The sequence below is a fragment of the Antennarius striatus genome, chromosome 22, assembly GCF_040054535.1.
Source record: "Antennarius striatus isolate MH-2024 chromosome 22, ASM4005453v1, whole genome shotgun sequence".
In the NCBI taxonomy this organism is placed as follows: domain Eukaryota; kingdom Metazoa; phylum Chordata; class Actinopteri; order Lophiiformes; family Antennariidae; genus Antennarius; species Antennarius striatus.
In genome coordinates this window covers 3,831,618-3,856,128 of record NC_090797.1, presented here as the reverse complement: position 1 = coordinate 3,856,128, position 24,511 = coordinate 3,831,618, and the positions used below count along the sequence as shown (strand labels likewise).

General features: G+C 42.8%; 1 long non-coding RNA gene across 1 annotated transcript in view; it reads right to left on the bottom strand.

Annotated features, from left to right (window-relative positions):
* Positions 1–24,311, bottom strand: part of LOC137589439 (uncharacterized) — a 37,472-nt gene extending 13,161 nt beyond the window's left edge. The window contains exons 1-2 of the long non-coding RNA XR_011034175.1: positions 24,186–24,311; positions 16,859–16,910 (exon numbers count right to left, since the gene is read on the bottom strand). This is a non-coding gene — a long non-coding RNA (uncharacterized lncRNA). The remainder of the gene's footprint in view (positions 1–16,858; positions 16,911–24,185) is intronic.
* Positions 24,312–24,511: the final 200 nt, after the last annotated feature.

The window sequence follows — 24,511 nt, the reverse complement described above, 5'->3', positions numbered from 1 at the left end:
AAACTAATCAAGACCTTTGTGTGACACAGTTGTGAGAATATTCCATCCGCCCCCCCCCCCAACACCTTCCAGTGTAAACATCCCAGCCTGCAGGAAGGGGCTCGGATCGGCAAAGCCCGTCTGTAAAACCATAATCCCTGCTCCTCCGACAGATGCACAGGAGAATAGAGTGTTATCACCCTGCTTGACACACTCCTGTGTTTTCTCCCAGCATCCTCGGGGGGTTTATCACTGCAACATTCATTCCATTATCCCAAGCACACCAGGGCTGTCCTCGGAGCAGGGGAACGAGACGACTTGTCAGGGTCGCAGAACAAAGAGGGAGCATGTCGAGTAGCGGATTAGGCCGGGAGAGGAAGTACGGGGGATTGTGTGTGTGTATGTGTGTGTGTGTGTGTGGAGGGGGGATCAAGGAGAAAGGGATGCAGGAGGAGAAGGAGCACGAGGGATGCTGAAATTGAACAAGGGACACCTTATTTGTACTTTAAACAGCTATAATGTTGATTTTCTCCTTTGTTCTTTGTTGCACAGAAAACCCAGCGAGCAGAAATGGTATTTTCCCTTTTGATTCTCTCGTCTGCGGCGGACGCAGCGTGTGTTGATTCGCCAGCCACAGGAGGACGGATGACATTGTGCAAAGCAAGAACATTTACTGAGCTGTAAAAAGGAGGCATTAAAGGATGAGCTCATTGCAGCTTGTAGTTAGATGGGAAACTTTTGTCAAGACTTTTCCGAATGTTTTCTCCCCCTTCTGTCTCTGAGCTGCTTGCTGTTTAAACTCAAACGTGGGCTTGGTTTGTATTTTCATGGCGATGATACCTAAATATTCCAACAGGAGAAATAACAATTTGACTTTTAGTTGTCTGGTAGAGGCAGAAGCGGTTACCAACTGCACTTTGAATCTAAGGATTTTAATGTAAGGATTATTTTCTACACTTTTCATTTATTTCTTTGAGCTAACGAATGATTTCTTTCTAAAAATCTAAAGGTAGCGTTTTGTTCAGACGGATCTGTCTTTGTTCTCTGAAGTTTAGAAGCAAGATCAGGTCGCAGTCCTGCAGTTATTGTGAATATCTGCCACTTCATTCTCAGGTCAGTAGGGGAGTAATGGAGGGTAAGGTAATTTCAAAAGATGAACGTTGGTTATAGTCTATCAATTATGGATTAAAGCTTCCTGCAGAACCTCACCATCTGCATTAAACACACACACACACACACACAGTTGACACGTCATCCCACAATACATCCAAAAAGCTATAAGGCGCAAACAAGAACATGCAGACACCCCTAGATCCCACACTTCATTACGCCTCCAGCCATCCCTGACTGGACTAAATCGATGCAGGATAATAGCCAGCATCACCCCTCCTCCGTCCCACCATCCCTCCATCCATCCACCCATTCTTCCCCCCTCTCTCCGTCCCGCCGTCCATCCATTCATCTTGCCATTTTGCGCATCCTCTAATTCCTTCCACCCTTTCTTTGTCTTTCTACTCCCACCATCCTCTCGCTAACAGCCCTTTTTTTTTCCTATCCGTCCCCTCTTTCCCCTCCATCTCACCTGTCTGTTTTCATCACCACCGTGGATCATTCCTCTTATCAGGCGCGGCGGCTGTAATACCGCCGTTGTATATAACATGTCTGTTGTGATCACTGACAGCTTGGCCGTGCTGCATTGACAGGAACAGGGATAATAAGCTCATTTTGCATGCGGTTCTGTGTCATTTCTGTCTGTCTGAGCTGCTTCCTATAATTTAGGACCACCGGATCTCGGGGGAACGAGGGCATTATTAGTCTGCTGACGATTGGTTGGGGTGTTTAAAAAACTCCATTTCATTAAACCTTTGCATGCAATCCGAGAACGTGCCGCTGTTATACTTAGAAACGGCTGCATTACCTTCATTTACCAAACTAAATTGATAATGGATGCCAGCACAGGGGTGTAAAAGCCCCCCGGAATGGTCAAAGTTTTCACAATTCCTCCAACTATCTTGGGAAATAATTTATTGTGCTTAATGGCCCACTGCAGGCTTGTTGCATGCAATTAAAGCTGTGATCCATTATCCCTAAGAAACAACAAAATGGCCTGTCATGGTTATTCACATTCATGTGGTGCAGAAACTTTTGAACTGATCACCCTGTTCTGCAAACTGCATCCAAATTAATGTGTTTTTGTAAAAAAAAAAAAAAAAAAATTCTGTTTCCTCATCGTTTCTATTTTTAAACAATTTTAGCCGCTTTGCAAATGTTCCCAAGTGCAAATTCATCCTTATAAAGCCATGTGCACTCATATTTTGCTTTTGAAAGCACAAAAGGCATTTTTAATGTGATAGCAGGATTATGTATTCACTATAACCTCATTTAGACAGTGCTTATTTCATGCCTGGATCATCTAAATGCAGTCAGATTAATTATTATTAAGGTTTAAACAAGCACTATGGACACGTTGGCAGGGATTAGGGGAAAAAAGATGTAAATTTTATGAACTATTTATGGGAACAGTGATAAAGTAAAGGTCGTAGTGGCAGAAGACAGAAAAAAATTGGCTTAAAGACCCTAAATTGCCTGTGCAATAATTTACACATTCAAGACGCAGGAATTAAATGTTAAAAGTGTTAATTTTCTTATTCACTCACACATCTCATGCTTAGGTGACACTATCCCACACCACGTTTTCCTGCACCAATAACTTCAACAAGGGTTCCTACCAGTCTGAAAATTCCATTACTTTCCTCCGATCTGGACTAGATCTTGATTTTTCCAAGAGTAATCACGATGAGGAATCATCTTTGCAGAAAGAAGTTGTCCACAGCTAAACTTATTGAGTAATATTTCCTATCAGTCTATCTCACGATGAGCTGCACACACGTATTACTTCACTTCCTGCTCGGAGCCTGCAGCGCTGACATCTGCAGCTATCAGCCACCTTAAATCATCCAGAACCTTATATAACAATGTGAAATATCATGGCTGCCCGGAGGAGAGGGAACATTCGACTTTACAGTGGAAGTTGGTGAAGAAAGGCAGGAGGGTGAACTCTGATCGACTTAGAATCTCTTGGAAATCTGCAAACTTTTTCAAAGTGTAGGGCCGTGGAGGAGGTTTGGTTTTCCCCGGAGTCTGTTTGTCAGTTTGTTTGTTAGGTAAGCAAAAAAACTAACAGATAAAACCTTTTCCAACATTTCCGTCCGTAACAATCAAACCGCCTGATAGATTTGGGTGAAACTCGGTGGAGTGGTCGGACACAGAGAAAGGAGGAATGCTTTACATTTCGAAGTGGATCTGGATAAAAGGGTGGATGCAGGAACTTTTTTATCAATCGTACAAAGACTACATGGTGGATAACTGTGAAAGCGGAAGTAAAGATGGAGGTGTGTGTGTGTGTGTGTGAAGAAACATCTGGGGATTTTTTTAGTGGATCTTTGATTTGGGGGGTAATTTGAGGTGATTTTTAATGGGGGATCCAGATGTGGTGCGTTTAAGACCTGCAGGATTCTTCATCCTTGGTGGTGTCTGCCATTAAAACCAGAAACAAAATGCGACTCTTTACTTCAGAAACTCATCTGATCAAGTGATAGAGAAACAAATTATAATGATAACAATCCCAATCTAATCCCAAACCTTATGATGAACTATTGGGACACCAAAGGCTGATAATCCCACCTCCGGATCTATCCCACCTCTGCTAATGAGGAGGATATGAAGTGGATGCAACAGACGGAGGATGAATACGAGCGAAGGCTGCAGGAGCAGCTGCTCTCCGCAGTACAACCATTAAGACGGGAGGAGGCGATGCTCCTAGGAGGAGGTGCGTAATGAATGTTCATTGACGGTGCCCCTCAACATCTGTGCACCACCCCCCCCCCCCTCCAAAATCCCTGCCATACCTTTTATTTTCTCACAGGCACACCCGTCTCTCGCTTCATCTGTTTTATTAGGCGCACACAGCACTTCTCTCCTTGTTCAACTTTCATTTTTTTGTTTGCTTTTAAATGCATTTTCAGGAGCGACGTGGAAAAAGGTGGAGGAGGTAGGAGCCCTATAAAAGAGATAGAGGGAGGAGGAAGAGCATCCCTCATCCCTCCACCCCCTCCCACACCCCCCCCCCTCTAGCCCTCCACCCCCTTACAACTTTTCTTTGGGGGCTTCTTATAAACCAACCATCTATCTCCATTATGCCCCCGAAATTGCTATTTGTCGCTTTGCGGGGAAGAAATAATCAATATGTCTTGTGGGGGCAGCGAGCGCATTAGAGGAAGCAAATTGATGTCTCTCGCCCCAGCGCTTCACACCCAGCACACTGCACCACAGCTAATGGGAAGCCTCGCTGGCTAGCAGACAGGGTGTGTGTGTGTGTGTGTGTGTGTGTGTGTGTGTGTGTGTGTGTGTGTGTGTGTGTGTGTGTGTCAGTGCACATGAGTGAATGAATGAGCAAGTGGTCAGGCAATAGGGAATTTGTAAATGCAAAACGAATGTCAGTGTTTGTGTGTGAGAGGATGCACGAGCATCATCAGGATGTGCATGTGTAAGTGTGTGTGTGTGTGTGTGTGTGTGTGTGTCCACAGCCTTATCTCTCCCAGCCATCCGGTTTGAGGTCTTTGGGCTGTCAGAGGCAGATAGCCCTGTCACTACCGGCTCTCCGAGAGGCTTGAAGGCTTCCTGACACTTCCAGAAAATCCCACCTGATAAGTGCATCGCAGACAGACGTGACTCGCCCACTAGTCTATCCCCTCTGCCCGGCTTTTATTTCATTACACCTCTCTATCGTTCTCCATCGCAGGGCAGAAAAAAGCAAATGTCCTTTTCTTGCTTATTTCTTTTGGTAAATGCCTGTTTTCCATTAAATCTGCTGATTGTTTAGACCTTCAGTCCTGTGGACTGCTGTATTTATGCATATAGCATATATATGGATATTTTCATCTGTTCCTTTGTTACTCTGGAAAGCAAGAATTGGTAAAAATATGCACAAAGATGTTAATGTGAAAATATTGATTAAATATTTGAATTTTTGTGAGAATCAGCTGAAATTCTGTTTTTATATGTTCACAAATTCTTTAGATTTTAGTTTTTGAATGTTGATTCGTCCTAAAAATTGATGTCCAGATGTCGACCTAAACTATGGAGAGTTTTTATTTTGGACATTATTGTACGAAACCAGTGGTTCTCCTGGAGCTGGTCCAACCTTAAAGTTCAAATGACCAGATTAATCCGTAAATTATTAAACACATCAGTTTATTTCTAACTTCATACAGCATGAGTGTATGATAACCAAAAAAAGAATTTTTAAGTTAGATTCAAAACTCACGTCTTGCTTCCCAGCCTGCTTTTTTCAGGTCTGCATGAAGCACAAATGCAAAATTGACATTGCAGAGGCGGCGGTAGAATAACATCACTGTCACTGCATTATAATATGAGGAATAAATATGTAAATAGTGTGACTGATACTATGAAAGTCAGAATAAATTCATCTTACTGTCATTCTGTCTCACACACACACAGACACACACACACACACTCAATCTGTGGCGGTGTCACTGGAGTTCTCGGATGGCTACGAGCCTCATCTCAGCCACAGGACGGAGGGCGTCAACAGGATTCTCGATTATCCAATTATTCACTGCAGAGGACATTAGGGACCCGTCAATCCTCATTTACCCAGACGACACCGAATGCAGCCTGCGACCACACACACGTTTGGCACTGGTCATCTTTACTAAATGAGACAGTCAGACCCTAAGTTGTGAGACATTTCCTTTTCTTGGTGATTTGTTTGTCCAGAGGAATATATTCACTGCTGATCGGGGGGGTTTAAAGGACAAGACGGAGGTTGTTCTGAGTTTTCAATCCCTTGAAAGCACCAAAACCAACTGCGTGTCATCGTGTCTGACAAAACATTCTGACTCAGGCAAAAGATTATTAATCCCTCCCGATGACGTATTTAAACAACGGATGTCAAATATATCCCTTTTTAGAGAACATTACTCACACTGGTCAAAATTATGTTTTTGTTTGGGGACTATTTTCATCGGTGGATGAATACCAATTCAATATTTTCCATTGAAAAGATTTATGAAAGTGTTTTCAGACTTTGGATACACAAATTTTTTTTTTTTTCCCGGATCAATCACTGATAGTTTGATCATTTAGCAGATTTATCCTCTGTTGTAGATTCATCAATGTAGAAAACATCTTCAAAGCTTTTATGAAGGCCTGATCACATGGCCCCATCTTCCCCTTTTTCCCGCCAAATTTCATCCAGATTCTCTGCTGAAAGTTTTTTTTTTCAATGTTGTAAATCTCTTTTAAAGTAATGTAAAAAAATATCTAAAACTCAAACGCACCTTTTTTTTACTAATATGATGTCACTTCCTGTGTGACAAAAAGTAAGGAAGAGTTGAAAAGTTGTGCATTGAATCGGCACATTGAGCTAAATGCTAACATGCGTTTCAAGTTAACATGGCAATACTGAATTCTGGAACTATACTCCTTATAGCATGGATAAAATAAATCACCTTTAAATGTCGTTAAACGCGTGTTCAAGCCAACATCAGTTGGTTCATTGATGGAAACGCGCTCGCCGTGCAGAATCCCTCCAATCTCACTACGTCTTTCTCAGAATTAACACTATTCCACTTCCATCCGCCTGTGACAAACAGAACAATTGTGCCGCAGGTTAATTCACGGTTTTGATGGATGCTGAATCGAGGCTGTCAATGCGAGCAGAGAAAGAAACCGTGGCAATTAGAAAAACCTTGTGTGTGAGAGTTGGCCGCTGCATGCACCGCTGGGCAGAAACGCTTCCAGCAGCCGGGGCAACGTAGGCAGGGCTTAAACGCAACGCCGCAGTCTCGCCTAAGACTCCCATTGTGCATCCCGCTAATCCATTTCCACCCTAACAAGCTGCTGCTTTCGAACCCAGCCATCCAACCGCAAGCCCGTCCGCCGTCTGCTGAGCTTGGTTCAGCTCCAGTTTCCTGACTTTCCGCAGCCATTTTAAGCTCTGCCTGGCAACACCAGGACTCGTCTGTGTGGAAACAAAGCTGTGATGTTTTAGCATTGAAGTGCTGCAGCTGCACTTGTTTGAATATAGCCAAAGGTGGCTGGATGTGGTTTCTATCCAGCATCCATTAATCTGGTTGTCTTTAGTCGATGTTTCGAGGCCGTCACAAGATGTAGACTGGAGGAAAATCAATACCAGCTTCGATGTAAGACAAGTACAAACTGATCCACAAGATCAGAAGAGGCAGACAACAATATTGCACTGCATTCTCAACCAAACTAGACATGTGGCCTGTTTTTTATTTTTTCTAACCTCCAGACATTTATACTTTTGTTTTTCAGACAGGCATAAACAAAAGAGGACAAAGAACGCCCCTTTAGTTCTGTGCTAATCAAGCATTTGAGACACCACAGAGAATCCGACTGAGACGCACGTTAACATCGCTATTTATTGTCCTCACGCCCAAGAAACGCCACCTCGGGAGGAAAAGAGTTGACAAATACACAAATAAACATAAAATTAATAACCGCATCCAAACCTGCTCCGGCTGTGTTACCCGTGCCTGTTTGAAATTACATTTTTATTTAAACCTCAGAAGACATGAAGCATTGCTTTGTTTCATTTCTTTTTTCCTCTATTTAAAAAAAAAAAGAAACTTTCTGGTTTAGCTGTTTGGTAGCGCTTCTTATCCCACCTGTTATCAAAGTGACAAACGTCCCCGTGGGCTGGAGCGCCGACGCGCAGAGACACTGGGCGCGATGAGATAAATTGAGATGGGACAGATATGATTTCAGAGGCACGAGGGGCGAAGCGCCATCAGATGACTCAGATTACAGAGGCGTCTCCTATCGGAACGCCTTCGCAACAGAAGTCAAGAACTTTTTTCCCCTCCCTTTTGTTGGAATCTGTCAAATGAAGGACGAATAGCATCAAAACGATTCTCTTAGAAAGGTTTACGTGTGTGAAAATCTACATCCGCACGTCTTTTTTTGGTGCATCCACCTTGTTGGAGTTTAGATTGGAGGTTGGGGAACGTTTGGGTGCAGTTTGCAATGAAATAGAATAGCTGTTTAAATGTCTCTTATGTGTGATTATAACATGAACCTGACATATTTGTCGCACAATACGGTCCCGTCCAATGCTTTTTGTTGTAAGAAAATGCTAATTAAAGTTCCCCTTTGTTGCTGAAAATGCTGCTTGACGCTGGAAATAGAGTTTATTTCTCTGAGGAATTTGACAGTTTGGGATTTTCTCATTGCATAAGTAAAGAAAAGTAAAGTACTTTTTTTTATAGATGTAGAAAACCAATATAAGACTTCTAAGAGAGGTAAGATGTGTGCCGGTGTTGGACAAGGCGATTGAACAGACGTCCTTCAGACTGTTGTCAGCTTCCTTTTTACCTTGAAACTCTGGGCAGAAACTCACTACAATGTCTCATGACAATGCTTTTCAGTCTGCAAATATCAACCGTGTGTCCTTGTTCGTGTTCGTCCCCGTACAGCGAAACGTTACTGTGCAACTTAATTGAAGAATATGTGCAAAAAACAAAACAAAACAAAACCCCAGACATGAGAGCATTAATGGAATAACTGCAAGCACATTCTGGCTCTAATTCCACAGCTGCTCTGGTGTCTCCGAGCCCCTCGGTGTCAGTCTGTTTAAAGAAACTGTGTGTCGGCACAAAGACGGATACAGTGAATATGAGCACAATAAACTCTAGACAATAAAAGCGGCTGCACATCAATAACTGCTAGGCTGGGCTTAGCATGGGGGGCTTATTGGTTTAATTCTCAAAATACACTCAGATGCGAGGCTGCATGGGAACAAACAACCAACGCAGACGTTTGTGTGTGTTTATGTGTGTAAGCGTGTGCTCGAAATCCAATCTAGCGTCTTTTCGAACACGTACAGCAGGCCTAGTGTAAATATTAGCGCTGCATCTATTGGGAGGCAATCTGGCTGGCAACCATATTGTTGTTGTTCTTTTTTTTTTTTTTGCAGGCGCGTCAGTAAACAGAACTGAACAGACATTGGATGTTTCCTCGGCGCGACTGGAGGTTGTACCGGTAATGAGCGGCGAGGTCGGGAGGCTTCCCTCTACGCCGCGCCTCGAGCGGCGCCCCAGAACAATGGCGTCGTCTTCGCGTTGGTTCAGTTGAATGTCATTTTGTTTGGCGCGTTAGAACAATGAGCAGAACGGCGCGGAGGGTGGCGTGTGGGAGTAATCCCATTACTCCAGCAGCTAATTGCCCTCTATGCTTGTTTAATTCCTGCAATCCGTTTTCAGTCAGACTTTTTGGATTGGAATGCAATCGCTTACCCTCCTTTTTATTACATTTAGGAGACAGATATTACTATAAAAAGGCATAATGTGGGTGTCGCGACCACCAGGGGCGCCAAAGTTGTGCATCACAAATCTAACTATAATTTACTAATCTTATCTAGCTTTGGTTAGGCTCACTTTAGCTTCTCATCTTCTTTTAAATATGAAGTAATTTAAGTTGACAGCTTGATAGAACTTTATTAGAATGGAATAAACTCCAAAAAAATGTATTAAGTCCCATTCTTATATTTGATTTGAATAACTGAAAATGTGTATATTTGAAATCACACACGTTTTGAGCCGTTCCGATACCAAGGATTTAGTTTTCTTCCATGTTTCAACTCAAATGCTGAATTTCTTTCCATCAAAAAATGATCCAGATCACATTCAAACTACTTTAAATAAGGATTAAACATAATTAAAAGTAACCACTAATTTAAAAAAACCTGATTACCAGACCAGCTTTTTATTGACTTGGTGTCTACAGTTGGGTTTTTTTTTTCTCTGCACATTCTTAACAAACACCCTGATAGTATTTATGTAAAACTGTAATCACCAATATTGTGGTCATTAATTTAATCTCTGAAAGCAGGACTAGAGTCATTTTTATCTTGTAACACAAACTCAAACACAACTTTTGATGGATCTATAAAGCCGCCTTTAACTTGCTAGAAACTTTCCTTTCAGACGGAGTCGTACGCTCGACAACTTGATGAATGCAAGTCTGAAATTCTCTCTCTTTCTGCAGACTTCTGATTGAAATGTCTTTCTCTTTAGCTGCTTGTTCTTGACTTTGTATGTCTGCTGCTCGCGGCTGTGCTGCCGGTGCACAGTCTGCTTATTCAGGCTTTTTTTTTGCTGGAAATGACATCGACAAGACGGATGAGGGAACGCCAAAACAATAAAAGAGCAGGTTGTTAGACTAATGTGGCGCGCTGAGGCCCGTGGGGCTGTGGGGGGCCCCCACGGAAATCCTCTGTGGTGCATCATTCTACACTTTCCCTTTCGTTATCCTAATTTGAATGATTTGATTGCAAATATTAAAGCAATATTGATTAGTTTGACTGTAAGTTTGCGTTTATACTGCAGAATACTGAAAAGAATCTGAACAATGCAACACGTTCAGACAGTTGTGTGTTTGTGGCATGCATTGAAGCGCGCGCACACACACACACACACACACACACACACACACACACACACACACACACACACACGCACACACCCTGCTAGAGTTGTCTCTGTATTCTCGCCCTGTTGAACGGATGCCTTTTCCCTCAGTGATAATGCGAAGCCTCTATCTAAGGCGGGAGCGCTGACGTCTATTAGATCTATAAATCATGTTAGGCGAGGGGAGGGGAGGGGGGGGTTGGGATGGGTGGGGGGCAGTGAGAGCTCAGGGTCGTAAATCTCATTACCTGAGACTGCTGCCGACCCCCCTGCTGCCTCACCCTGTCCTCAGTCTCTCCCATTATCAGCTGACCTTGACCGCCAACGCAGACACTTACACTCAATCAGGCCTGCACAGGATGTGTGTGTGTGTGTGTGTGTGTGTGTAGACGACATATTTGTGCCGTGATATCTGGAGCTCATTCCCCTCCCTCTCCATATCTTAAATGAGGCACAAGATTTCTTTTTTTTTAAATGAAAATATCACTTTAGTCACGCTCCTGTCATCTCACTACGGCTGGTTTCCTTAAAGGTGAACGCACACGGTTTACGTTCAAACGCTCACATCGTCTTTCTCTCTCTCAACTTTTAGGACTTATTGAGTTCAATATGGAGTTAATAGCACAGAATAAATAAGTTGATGGCGGGCTGAGTCATTCCCAGGCTAATAAACACACCTGTAAACACCTCACGGTTCATTTAAAGTCTAATTGTGTAATGTAGAAACACTGAGCTGTGACTGCAGCGCTTCTCGCCGAGACACTTCTACATGATGCATTTGTTTGTTTACACTGAAGGAAACAATTTCACCTGTGTGTGTGTGTGTGTGTCACAGCGTGATGTCACATCAGTATCAGTATCAATGTCACTTAGCGAAAACGGCTGCATTGTCTTCAATTGCGATGTTAAATCGGGTTGAATGTCTGTTCTATAAGTAGTAATCAACTTAAACCTCATCTAGTTTGCAAATAATTCATCTGAATGAAACCTTTACAGTATTTTCTACACCATAAGGCGCACATTCAACGAATGGCATATTTCAAAACTGGATTATAAGGCGCGCTGGATTAATAAGGCGCAGTCAGTTTTTGCAAAAATTAAAGACTTTTAGGCGCGCCTTATAGTGCGGAAAGAGCTGTAAATCATTTTGCATTTAATGTCATTGCAGAAATTATGCGTCAACTTCCTGCGAAGCTTTAATTCTAACAGCAGGATGACTCAAGGCTTCGGTTGTTGTTTCTGTTATAAATTATAATACTTCCATTTTTAGTGTTGCAAAACCTGCTTTTAGCAATGCTGTATTTACATAAATCTTGAGGCCAAAAAAGCAAATTTGAATTTGAATTGGAGAGACATAATGAGAGGGGGGGGTGGGGGCTGCGTTGAAACCAGGAATACTGTAATTACACGGCATGTGCTTCGCCAGCTGCATGCTGCTGTTGTGTCTTTAATAACAGTATGACTGTTTATAAAAGCAATTATTTAGATGAACTGGCGGTGATCTTTGGCTTCGCGCCGCGCCGAGCAGCTTCCTCGTCCTCCCCGTAAATATGTCAGACTCGCGCGTCTCATTACGACTTGAGCCGTGGCCCATTTTCTCGACACCTGCGGACGGCGTGAAGTCGGGCCTCCGATCGGCTGCGGATGCCAGAGGCGTAGCCGGCGTGCGAAGGGAGAAGGGGGGGTGGATGCCAACCATCACGGTTCAACGCCGCAGGAAGACTTCCTTTCTGGCATCGGCTGAGACATAAACTTCCCCAACTTTTACAACCCAAAGAAAGTCCTGTCCAGGTCACATACGGTGAAGTGTCTATTTGTTGTATAAATCAAGCCTCTGGCACGACTCCTGGTTTCTCTGCTGACTGGCTGAGATCTCCTGCCGCGCTCTGACTACCAGCACCAGTGATAATGAATGCTAGACTTCCACACACAGTCTGGCACTGCTTGCAGTCTAAATATTTCTTCCTCTTTCTGTCTCCTGTCCATTCTTCTCCATCCTCCCCCTCGCTTGCTTCCTCGTATTTTTCAATTTTTCTTTTTTTGGTCTTGTTTTTCCCCTCATGCGTAAAAAAAAAAACATCCTTTACAGCACTGGATGCTTTTGTGACATTCAAAAAAATAAATAAAATAATCATTCGATGTAATTAAAATCTGTCACCTCAGGAACATGGCTGTGTGTGCTTGTATGTAGGCTAATCAACTGTAGTCTTTTAAAGTAAATGGAATTGATTTGACTGCTGACGCACACACACACACACACACACACACACACACACACACACACAGAAAAAATGATTTAATTAGAATTAATCAAATTAAAAGCATGTAGATTCCTATAGAAGTGGTGATAATTCCGTCTGCAGCCTCGTCCTCCTTACATCATTTCTTCCCGCTACAACCGCGTCGTTTCCTCCAATGCATCTTAATGGGTTTTCATGCCTGGAGCTGAAGTCAAGACTGGAGCGCCAATGTGCTGCATTGCACATTGGGCTGTTTCAATAATAACACACATGACACTCGCAGCTATCACACAAACCCCAAACTGTCACCGTTTCCACCGCCGCCGGTGACCCTGAATAATTTTTGCCACTGTAGTTCCCTGAGTAACTTGGCCCAGAGGAAGCTCTTGAAAGTACATCATGTCTGCCCCGAGGCAGGATTCACAGGATGGTGACAGCTTCAGTCGCGTCAGATAGCCGCTGATGTCCACAGCACTAATCACTGCAGCACATCCCGGAAGGAGACGCTGCATAAAAGAGGACACAACTGGAGGTGTGGGGGATCTGTGCTCTCGCCAACACCTGCGAGGGGTCGTAAAATAACCCCAACTGATGGACGTGTTTATGATTATTCAGGGTGGAATTAACTCTCACACCTCTTTATCTTTGTCAGTGCTGCCATGTTAAAGATCTCCTCTCCGCTTCTTTTTTAATCTCTTTCTAGTTTGGAACCTTAAATTTACAAGCTAAACCTCGATGCGCTCCCCATCCCGGCATTGGTAATAATACTATATATTTTCTTGTTGTTTTATTGCTGGCGGTTTAAAGCCCCTCCTGGGGGACGTTTTTAAAACGGATTTGGCATGCCCCGTGTAAGTCGTAAAAAGAAGAAACCCTAGTCGACTGAATACAGATGAATCCCAATCTGCTTTCACCTGCATGAACTCTTTTCTTTCCTTTGGCAAATATGCCGTAAGAACTATTTCATACTAGTGACGTAGGTATGCATTCATTATATCCAAGTCCAAATTCATAAACATATTCATGTTACGGTCATCAACAGGAAGGTGCTACTAATTTTTTGGGTCTAATAAAGTCAAATCAAGCCAGAACGGAAGATTTTTTTATGTTCACCAATAGTTTAATTAAAAAATGTTTGAATAATTTACTGTGAGAATAAAAGTCATTTTCTCACAATTTAATGTGAAAATATGCACAATTATCATTAAACCACACTAATGCTGTTGACTATTCAGAATCTTTTCCCTTATTTTCTTGGTCTGAAACCCAATGTGGGTAGAAAACAACCAAACAAACAGGTGAACTGGTGATAGTCATCACCCGCCCCGCTCTGGCGCGTTCCACCGGTGTTCCTGTTCCGCTCTGCAGGCCCCCGTGGACCACATGAGGGACCCACATCACAGGTTTGTTGTTCCTGTATCTGCTCCATCAGAGGGGAGCAGGCCTCATTAGTGTGTGGCCCCTGTTGGGTCCCGGGGCATCTAAACACACATCGCCAACCTCCTGTGTCCCCTCGGGGCGCTGAGCCCCAAATACAACAAATCACTGAAACAAAAATGCGTGCTAGCATCCCTAATGCCTGCATCTCTACACTTCAAAAACACAATTATGCTAATGGCGGGGAATTATTTGCCATTCAAACTCTGATTTAATGCGGCCTTTTAGTGGGGAAAGCTAATTAGAGGCTTTAATTAACATGTGCGACACAAACTGAAGGGAAGTGCGAGGGAGCCTGTCGATCACTGGGCGAGAGCGGCGAAAGACCGCAGAGCGAGAAAGAGTCTGAAAGCTATGCAAATGAGTTGAGGGGAGCGCCGCGGGGAGGCGTGGATCTCTGCCGCTACAACGGTCTCCGTAAATATCACCGTGACCCACAGACAGAGTGGAGTCATCTCATTAACACAGATTGGAAGGTGTCACCGGAACTCGGCCCGCGAGGGTCGGCGCCGACGCCTCGCAACCTGAGCTGAGCGAGGGCGCCATCATTAAAATGGTGACAAAACACTCTGCCCTGTAATGCAAATATTAGTTTGCAGCAGCAGCATTGTTTACTAGCAATGGGCAGATAGCCCAGGAACACTCACCAGACCTCTATAACATGGGATGCATTCACACAGGAAGTGACCGGGACTTTGCATTAACTTGGGTTTAACAGATACAGGAAGTACCATTTGGGGGGTTTTTGACAACAGGAAGCAGGATTTAAGATTAATTTGTCATTTTTATTGGTGAAACTACTCTTTTTTTCCCCCTCAACTAGTATAAGGTAGTTCCTCCTGAAATATCATGAAGAGCAATTATGCAGTTGGTTGTAATTTCCACTTTTGATCTACACGACAATAGTTCAATTAAATCCTCATTAGTAGATTATACATAGCTCGGATTGCATCTGCAGCTTTAATCATCTTCTGTGAACTTGTTTCCATTTTTATTCCAGCGCTATTTATGCGAGACAAGCACTCATGTGTTTTAATTTACAAAGAAATTCCATTTGGCGCGTTTGAACAAGTCAAGGTTTTTTCCATTTTATTGCGGTTTGTATAAAAGACACAATATTGCTCAGTTGATTCTGTAGCCGTATTAATTTTCCGATGCGAGTCTCCGGAGGCCAGAAATCTTTTTTTTTTTTTTTTTGGCTTCTACTTTTGCTTCAGCGTGGAAATCCGACAGCGTGGCTTCAGTTATGGGCGCCACAGGTTTTCCTCTTGGGGATCAGGGAAGTGGAAGAAGGAGGTGACAAGTGAGCCACTTGAAAATTCATAGAAAGAGCAGCAATGTTCTGGGCCAGGATTACGATTTTTGGAGGATTGATGGTCTGTCTTTGGAGTTTCATATTTTGTTTTTCAGAATCCACACGAGCTGCGGTTTTATATTTTTAAACGTAGAATGAAAAGCACATGCATTAAGGTTGAAGTCGTGATTGGAATCAAACCCATTTTCTTACCTTATTAAAAATACATTTGTATTAATGTCTTAGCATAGCCACACTAGCATACCTTTACACCCCTCATTTGAAGCGTTCTCCTAAATGCAACATGTTAAAAATCAAATTAATTAAAAAATGCACGTCTGCAATGAGTAAACTTACTTTTTCTTGCATCGCCTCAACTTTCTTCCTCTCACAGTGAGCTGTGACAGACTGTTCAACCCCAACTCCTCTGCACAGTAGCCAAGTTTACTGTGTAATGCTGTTGGGCTGAGATGTACACCCACAGTGTGCAGCGTGAAATCAGATTGTGCTCGCAGCTTTTTATCGACTGACCTCTTTATCAAAAAGACTCTGCTTTGGCTGCCGTGAAACCAGGACAACCTGCCTCTGCATGCAACCAGAACCACCAATGAGATCGCTCCTAAAAACCAGTTAAGAAGAGCAATCAGAGTCCTGCTGTTCCCATTAACCCTCGTCTTTCCCCATTAACTGTTAGCTTTGCACACAGATGTGATAGAAGTGTGTTTCTCTTCACTCGTAGAATTCTTTACACTCGTGTTTGAATGTCTTGTTCGGTTATCAGGACCCCAAGAGGAACAGGTCTTATAACAGTAATAATTAATGGGGATCCTAAATAAAAGATGGACAATAAAGCAGGTAAACAACCCTGGAAGACATCGGCTAACATCCGACAATGATTTTAGCCTCTAGGAGCGACAGCCAATCTTTGTGAGTCTGGATGACAAACATCTAGATCGAGGCTTCCTGTGTCGCGCATCAGTCGTTATTTATAGTGATTAATAACTTCAGATGAGCTGTTTTAGTTTCAGGTGACACCTCAAGAAACAGGTATTTAATACGTGAATGCAGATAAATTAAAAGAAAATAGCTTCCGCTACCAGAATTCATATGGACTACAATACCCAGGAGGCTTCAGACACAAACGCCCCATCCCATGCTGTAACTCTAAGGTTTCCAACTTTTATATTTCCTGTTTTTTTCTGCTGTTCTTGAAGTGAATCCTTGAAACCCCCCTGTCGTAAAACGGCACAAACACACTGAGGGATCGCTCGTCTCGTCACCGGCAACCCGTCAAGTGCTCGAGCTCATAATGGCCCGATCCACACTTTAGACCACCATCCATCATCTCAAGGATCTCTGCTATTAATCTTTGACAGGAGGATAGTGAGGCTCACCTCTGTCTCCGGTCTTAATGGCCGCCATCGTCGCACATCGCTTTCACCTGACCTGCAGACAGAAGGGAGCAACAAGAAGTTCAGTATGGCAGGAATATTCTCATTCCAGCCAAACTAAATGAAAATATGTTTCAGCCCAGAGGCGGAAATCCTTTCCAGGTTGCAGTTTCCATTCAATCTTGGTTTCCTTTTTTTTTTTGCAGGAAACAATCTGGAGAGCTTGACCGAACAGCAGTGACGTGTCTGAGCAGAGTTTGTGCTCGGCTTCAGTTACAGTGTACAAAAACAGCTAAAAAGGTTCCATTTCTTTACATCTTGTAATGAGAAACCAATCTGATTGCATTGTGGGAGCCACAATAGAAACTTTAAGACTCAATATGTTTAGTCTTTCAGACTAAACACACTTCTATTAATGGTGGAAGTGCTGATACCGTGGAGGAAGGATTGTGGAGGCAATCTCGACAAATTCAGGAATTGTTTTCGCACTTTTTTGACCTATTTATTTATTTCTTCTGTCTTGTGCCACTTGGATTTAATTGACTCTAAACCTGTGAGGAACGGTGGGCGTTTTCGGATGGAAATATTGAAAATCTGGGCTACTGCTTTAATCTTTCTCATTGCTAGGACCCTGAATGCACCATCTCAGTGGTGTCGGTGCCTTGATGGTTGATCATGGCTTTCTAATTCTTAGTAAAAACAAATTTTTGACACACATTCTGTTTTTTTTCAACATTCAAAACTAATGGAACGTTCAGCGGCATCTGCCGGAAGCATCGCTTCAGTGACGCCGCGTGTCTGCGCCGTCAAACAAGGTGCTCTTGGTTAAACACTTCCTGAATTAACAATGCAGCTGGGAAACATTCACATCTGCATCGATCTCAAGGTCAGCGACTACTAAGTGGCCATAAAATAAAAGACGTCCTTCACTGCTGTGACACAACAGAAACTTATCCGCCTGAGGACATCAGCGTTGGCAGAAGATGAGCTCATAGTGAGTCAACAGAGCCCCCACCACCCCCAAAAAAACCCCTAAACGCCTCACCCTGCTGATAAGGACATGGTTAAGAATTACTGTAAATAAATTATTTAATAAAGATTTTTAAAAAATCTCATCAGATACATCTTTAGAAGGGCTGACCTCTGACATTTGGAGCCTCTGACCTACACCCGTCTATACGAGACAGGAAGCTGTTGGAATTAGTGACAATAATCGTTGAAGCAGCAGCGATGAATTGATTTGAAAATGAACAATTCTGATCACGCCTCTTTTGAGGGCAGAGCTGTGATTGGTTACATCGGTGTGCTGTTTTGACCTTATTCTTTGTTGAATCTCAACTTTTTTTTGTTGCTCAATCTTTTTTTTTCCTTGGAAACAGAGTTCAAGGAGCGTAGAAAACGTCGGTCGAATCAAAGGTGAGGACCTGCCGTGAGCTAAAGCTCCTTTTCACCGGTTCGTTTAAGGAAAGATTTGTTACCCAGAGGTAGATATCTAAAAAAAATTAGGCCTCCACTTTAGAGCGCACCTACAGTTGCATCTGTACCTGAAAGAGTAATAAACTCAAAAACAATTCTCATTATGTCAGTAAACAGTATTTCATATCGCTCATGATGAAATCAATATAAAGCAGGGAGAGACAGAGCTGAAGAAACAAAATGGTAGTGTTGCTATGGTTGGCATCAGAGGGGCCTTTATAGTGAACTTGATTAAAAGTAAATTGCTTTCAAGTGCTCTCAGCAGGCAGGGAAGTTGAGTGGGAGGGCTCATGTGGTGGAGTTTCACAAACGAGGCTTTCAGGGTGAGGAAACAAGATGAAGTAATGCTCTGAAACCGCCTGAAGACCAAAAAAAATTGGAGGCACTGGTGACACGGTGGCAAAATGTTACCGCTATTATCATTTTCAATACATTTTCATTTACATACCACTTCAGAGAATGGCAAATTTGATTTCATTCTCAGTGTTCTTTCCTTTAGTTTTTTTTTTTTTACTCTCCCATTTCTCTGCGATGAAAGAAGATTGTTTCACAACGTGACATTAAGTCAAACTTACTTTAAAGTTTGCTTTAAAAATTGTTGGATTTTATGATGTAAAATATTACAGAAAAGAACTTTTAGACCAATAAAAAAAAATCCTTCACAAAATAAATAGAAGTGCTTTAAAAAAGAGATTAGAATGTAAATTTGTTCATTGGTGAAATAACCTTAAGGGGTTAGATATAAATAGAAAATTAAAATCGCATAATTGTGGATTTAACTTTTAAATTTTATACCTGGAAGGAGCATCAAATTTGTGTAATTAATACCCGACTGAATTTAAAATGTCACCAAGAGATCAAATTCTGTCCCTGATTTCCATGAAACCTTCACTTAATTGGCTTTTAGAGGGTGGGGCGCGAAAGGCTGAATAATTTAGCTCGGTTTTAAGTCTTTGGTGAGAATGTGATTTGAAATTCATTATGGAGCGGGGTTAAACTTTTTTTTTTTTTTTTTCCTTTTAGAGCCACTATCCAGAAATTACATTTGCATTTGATTGGATTTAAATCTAATTTCCCATCCAGAAACTTGTGGGAACAAATCTACAAGTCCTTTTTTTTGGTATTAATTTTTTTTTCTGCATTATTTACAAGCATAAATCTAAAAAATATATCTTTTATGCTATCTTAGCTTAGCATAAAACATTAGAAAAAAAATCGGCTAAATTTATCTGACACATTACAATAAGAAAACCAAAAAGAGGCTCAAATAACAAATAATGTGTTAAAAAGTTTTTGTTTTGTTTTTTTGCCAATTAGTGATGCTAACCCACTGCTAGCTGTGATATCATGAGAGAAGTGTCTATTTCCCTTTTTTTCTCAAATTATCCAATTAATCTTTAAAATATTTCTGAACCATTGCATTCCCATTGGAGCAAGCAATCTGGATCCAACCCCAGCAGTCGCTGGACAAAGGCCCTGAAGCCAACACCAGTCGGTTCGCGGCTCGACCAGTCATTAAACTGATCCTACATCAGCTAAACTTCTCTTTACCAGAGATTTCACGTCAGGAAACAACTGCGAGGTGCAAGCTGGGGACAGCCGGCGGTGACTTGGCATCTGATGGAACACGCAGCCCGCAGACAGACACCCGAGACAAGACGGGGACACTTCAGTGACCCCAGTCAGATGGGTGAAATCCCCCGGTCTGACAAACTCATCCCGTACGATCGATCGCTCCCTATGACAACAGCTCCTCTCGTCACAGGCTGGAGAACAAGCTGCTGAAGGTCTGAGAATGGAAGATGGGTCCCGCAGGGGGAGGCTTGATTTATGAGCCCGAGTCAAGATCGAGGCAGCGCGCCCACGCTCTGCAGACGGCCTTCCTGCAGCATCCGTCTCCCTCTCCCCGCCTGCCTGCCTGTCGCCGGGCTTGTCCTCCCCTCCAGTGTCTATTTGCTGCCTGTTGACAGCAGGAATGGGCTGAAGTGACATCCCGCCCAAGAAAAACTTTTCATCGTCTTCTTTATTTTCACTCGCTGATAAAATCGAGTGTGTCACATTAAGCTTGTTTTAGTTTTTTTTCTTCAGTTTTTTACAAACTTAGCTGCAGGGGGAGAAGATGCTGGTTGATGTTTAGACAGATAATGCAAGAGAGGGGAGCTAATTCTAACATGTCATGCAGCCTTTCGTCCACTGGGAGAAACAACGGCTGTTTGGTGGAGGACGTGTCACCTCCGGGCGGTTGTACATCGCCGTCTGTCGTTATCTACGCGAAGAAGACGACAGATATTGAGTCGGCTTCATTAAGATTGTAGAGGCTTGTCTCACTTGGGTGGTTGGCTTGAGAGAAAATATGTTTTCTTTTAAAGCAGCATGTTCAGATGTCGATTTTTCACTCTAATTTAAATTCTTTTCCAGCATAGAAGTATTACATTGTGCAGACGGGCTTTTGTGTGAATTTAGGCTCCTTTATTCCTCGATTATAAGCTGTAACTAAATGATCATTTCCATTTATAATCAACTACTTACGTTATTAGATTTTTAAAAAATCATAAAATCATTAATTTGCACACTTTTCTAATTTCAAGTCTAAAACTGAAACAAATGGAGTAAATTGTTTTCAGATTCGCAGGGTCACTGCGTTAAAATAAAGTTAGAATTATTAGCAGCGTGTGTTGCAAATCCACGATATGCTAGAAAGCATGCACCAAACTTTGACATCCTGTATAAATATGAGTGCTTGGAGGCAATAAATAAATTTGATCCTATGACATGTGGGTTGGTTTTCTTCCGTGAACCCCTGTGAATAGAGCTGGACACAAGCAGCCGTGGGCAGATGAGCTGTAGGAGGAGGAATCACAGAGGAGATCTGGGATGTCAAAGGAGTACAAACAGTCAGCCACTATTAACAGGGTTTAAAATCACATGTAGACCTCATTGTTCCAGGTAAAGCTTTAGATAGATGATATACAACTTCTTATAAGTCATGTAGTGAAATCTACACATGAGGAAAAAGCATGTTTTACTTGTTTTCTAAGGCTTTTTGAAATCTGTCATACATGTCCTTTGCAGCAGCCTTCCTTTAATTAAAATATATATATATATATTTTACAAAATTCAATGGAGGTAATTCCCCACCCTTTTTACTGGAGTGACTCCAAATTTTAACAGTTTCTTCTCTGCATCCGTCTCAACCGTTTTACCAGGTTTCATAAAAATTCATCAACCAGTTCTTGGGTAATCCTGCCAACGAAGAGACGAGTAAACCGACAGATGCTATCAGTGAGGAATCCATCTCGAACCTTCAATCAAGACCTTTAAAAAAATATCTCCATATATATATATATATATATATATATATATATATATATACAGTATATTTACTAATCAGCTGGATTTATTAGACCACCAAGACATGCAATCAATGGCGTTGACTCTTAACGTATCCAGTGTGGAATATAGACATAAATTTTAAAAAACAAGACACCCACATGAAAACCTATCCACACATCTTGGCTCGCAAAGTCCTTCCCACCCCCCCTCTACCCTTCTTTAACTCGCTGCTGTTGATCGGGTGAAGACACCCTGCCTCCCATCTCCCTTCGAAGCCGTATCCATATTCATGGGTCTGGCGGGTGCGTTTGTGCGATGGCTGTCTCATTAGCCTTTGATCCCCCCCTCGCGCGAGGCCTGTCGAAGCGTTGATGCGCCAACAACAGAGCGGCGTTTGAAGTGCAGAGAGAACAGCTGCTTGCATTGATCTCCATATACTTTCTTCTCCATCCACATACACGTCCACACACGCACACACACACACATACACACACACACGCACAGATGCTGCCCACGGGCGAATGATTGGATGAATGCGTGTAGGAGCGTACATACAGTACAGTCTGACCTCAAGAACAGCTGCCATGCTATTGGCTCTAACGCCGTAATGAGGCGTCGATTAGAAGTTTAGTTTTTTTCTGTTTTTCATCTGACGAGTCACCGATCGCAACTAAATCTCACATGTTTGGATTTTCCATTGTCTTAAGTTTCCTGTGACAGCAGCTGAATTTACGAGGGTTGCAGGAAAAACAAGCACCTCGAATGCATCATCTTGAGCGATGCACTTTTGTTTCGCACATTTTTCAGTGTATTGCTTTTGACATTTCCAAGGCTACAAAAGAGCAATCATTTAATCAAAGAAACTGCGGGAAAACCAGCTCGGTGGTGAATAAATACAAAATACAGGCCGCTGTGTGTGTGTGTTAACCTTCAAACGTGTGATTAATAATCACCGGGGTTGATGATGAGAGAAATCTGTAAAATGAAGAGCTGCTTATTACAATTACGCGTCGTCTCAGTCGGGATGTAGTGGGACAGTCTCGCACTTATCAACAAGTATTATGCAAAACGCACCATCGTTGGAATTTTCCTGGTGGAAATGAATCAGTGAGTGCAGTTTGAAGTGAAATGACACAAAGAACACGACTGCTACTGAAAATCAATAGTGAGTTTCTTCCTCTGCAAGATAGAGACGCTTTAAGCCACAGAATTATTGAACAAATACGTTAAAAGCTCTGTTAAATAAGATTATTTTGTCACCCAGGGGGGTGACGGATATTATTGACGTTGCAATATTGATTATTTTGTGGTATAATCCGCCTTCTGGATCAACATCATCACCATTAAATCTCTGATAAACCAGTGAAAACAGCCTAAAAAGGCATGACATCATATATGATGCAACCACAGCACTACTACTGTCACGCTTGTACCAAGCCAGGGGAAAACTCCTGCTTTAATTCCACACAGTTAGAATTACAAATCACAGCATTATGCACAAGCCTTTACCCCCCATCAGTCACAGGATCATCACCTGCAGCGCTCTTTTGTTCTTGGAGGATACTTCACCTCCTCCCCTGATGTTCCATTTTTTTTCCAGCGCGCAGCCAGGAATCAGCGGGTCGAGTTAGTATGACATCATGACATCCGCACAAAGACACTGCCTGAGCTGCTCTGCTCCGCACACGTTAAAAGAGCACAGTTCAAAATTAAGCCTGGAAGCCTGTCTGAGCTATTGCCCCCCCGGGAGCAGGTTAGCAGATCAATACCCCGAGATGTGCCCTGATAACGTTAGACGACCCTTAATGGCTCTAATGAAGAGAGCGGTGGGTAGATACTTAAAGAGACTTCAGTTAGACAACCAGGCTGGATAAAATAGTGGAGTGGCTGGTTTAAAATGGCTGTTGTTGAAAATGCAATTGAAATAAGGAACATGTTAAAACATTGAAATGGATTTAGTGTAAAAGATTCAAGAGCAGATTGAGGCAAACAAAGGAAAAATGAATGGATAAGAAACACGTTTCAAACTATTTACTCTCAAATCTCAGTCACAACAAGCGTGAATTCGACAGTCCAGCGAGTCACAATGAGGTTTGCCCGATTCATTCTGCTCCATTTAATGAGGGATAAAAACGAACAGAGCAGAAACACGCGCCAAGTTTTTTGAGGCGACCGCCTCTTTGCGTGTCCTTTGCAGCATCAGGTCACGCTGAGCTGAGAATGAGTCTGAAGACACCGGGCTGGAAATGTCAAAGAGAAAGCATCTGACTGCTGACATTTGGAGAAATCATACTCTATTATGCTCACATATATACACACACACACACACACACACACACACACACACACACAGAGCAACCTGCTGCTGATAAAGCTTATACTCTGCTGGATTCTTTGCATACATCTCACACTTAACACACCTCCCTGCTCCCCTCTTCCTCCCCGGTAACTGAATGCTGCCGGTCCTGATGAGGATGAGGAGGGATGAAAGGACACAAAGGAGACGGTGAGACGGATGTACCTCACAGCGGATGTCTTGGTTTGAACTTCAGGAGCTGCTGGGTTGCGCAGGAGAGGCTGGTCTTCTTCTTCTTCCCTCTTCTTCCTCTGGGTCTTCTCTGGGATGGAGACTCCGGAGGAGAGCTGCTCCTCCGCCGCCGCCTCCTCCTCCTCCTCCTCCTCCCCGCCTCTGGCTCGCTCTGCCACCGTCTCAGCCCCTCTCACTATCATACCTCCCCTCCCATGCTGCACCCCTTTCTTTCCCCTCCTCTTTTTACTCCTCCCCCTTTTTCTGACCCTCTCCCTCCCAGCTCTCCTTCGCTCCTTCATCATCATCGCATTCATCGA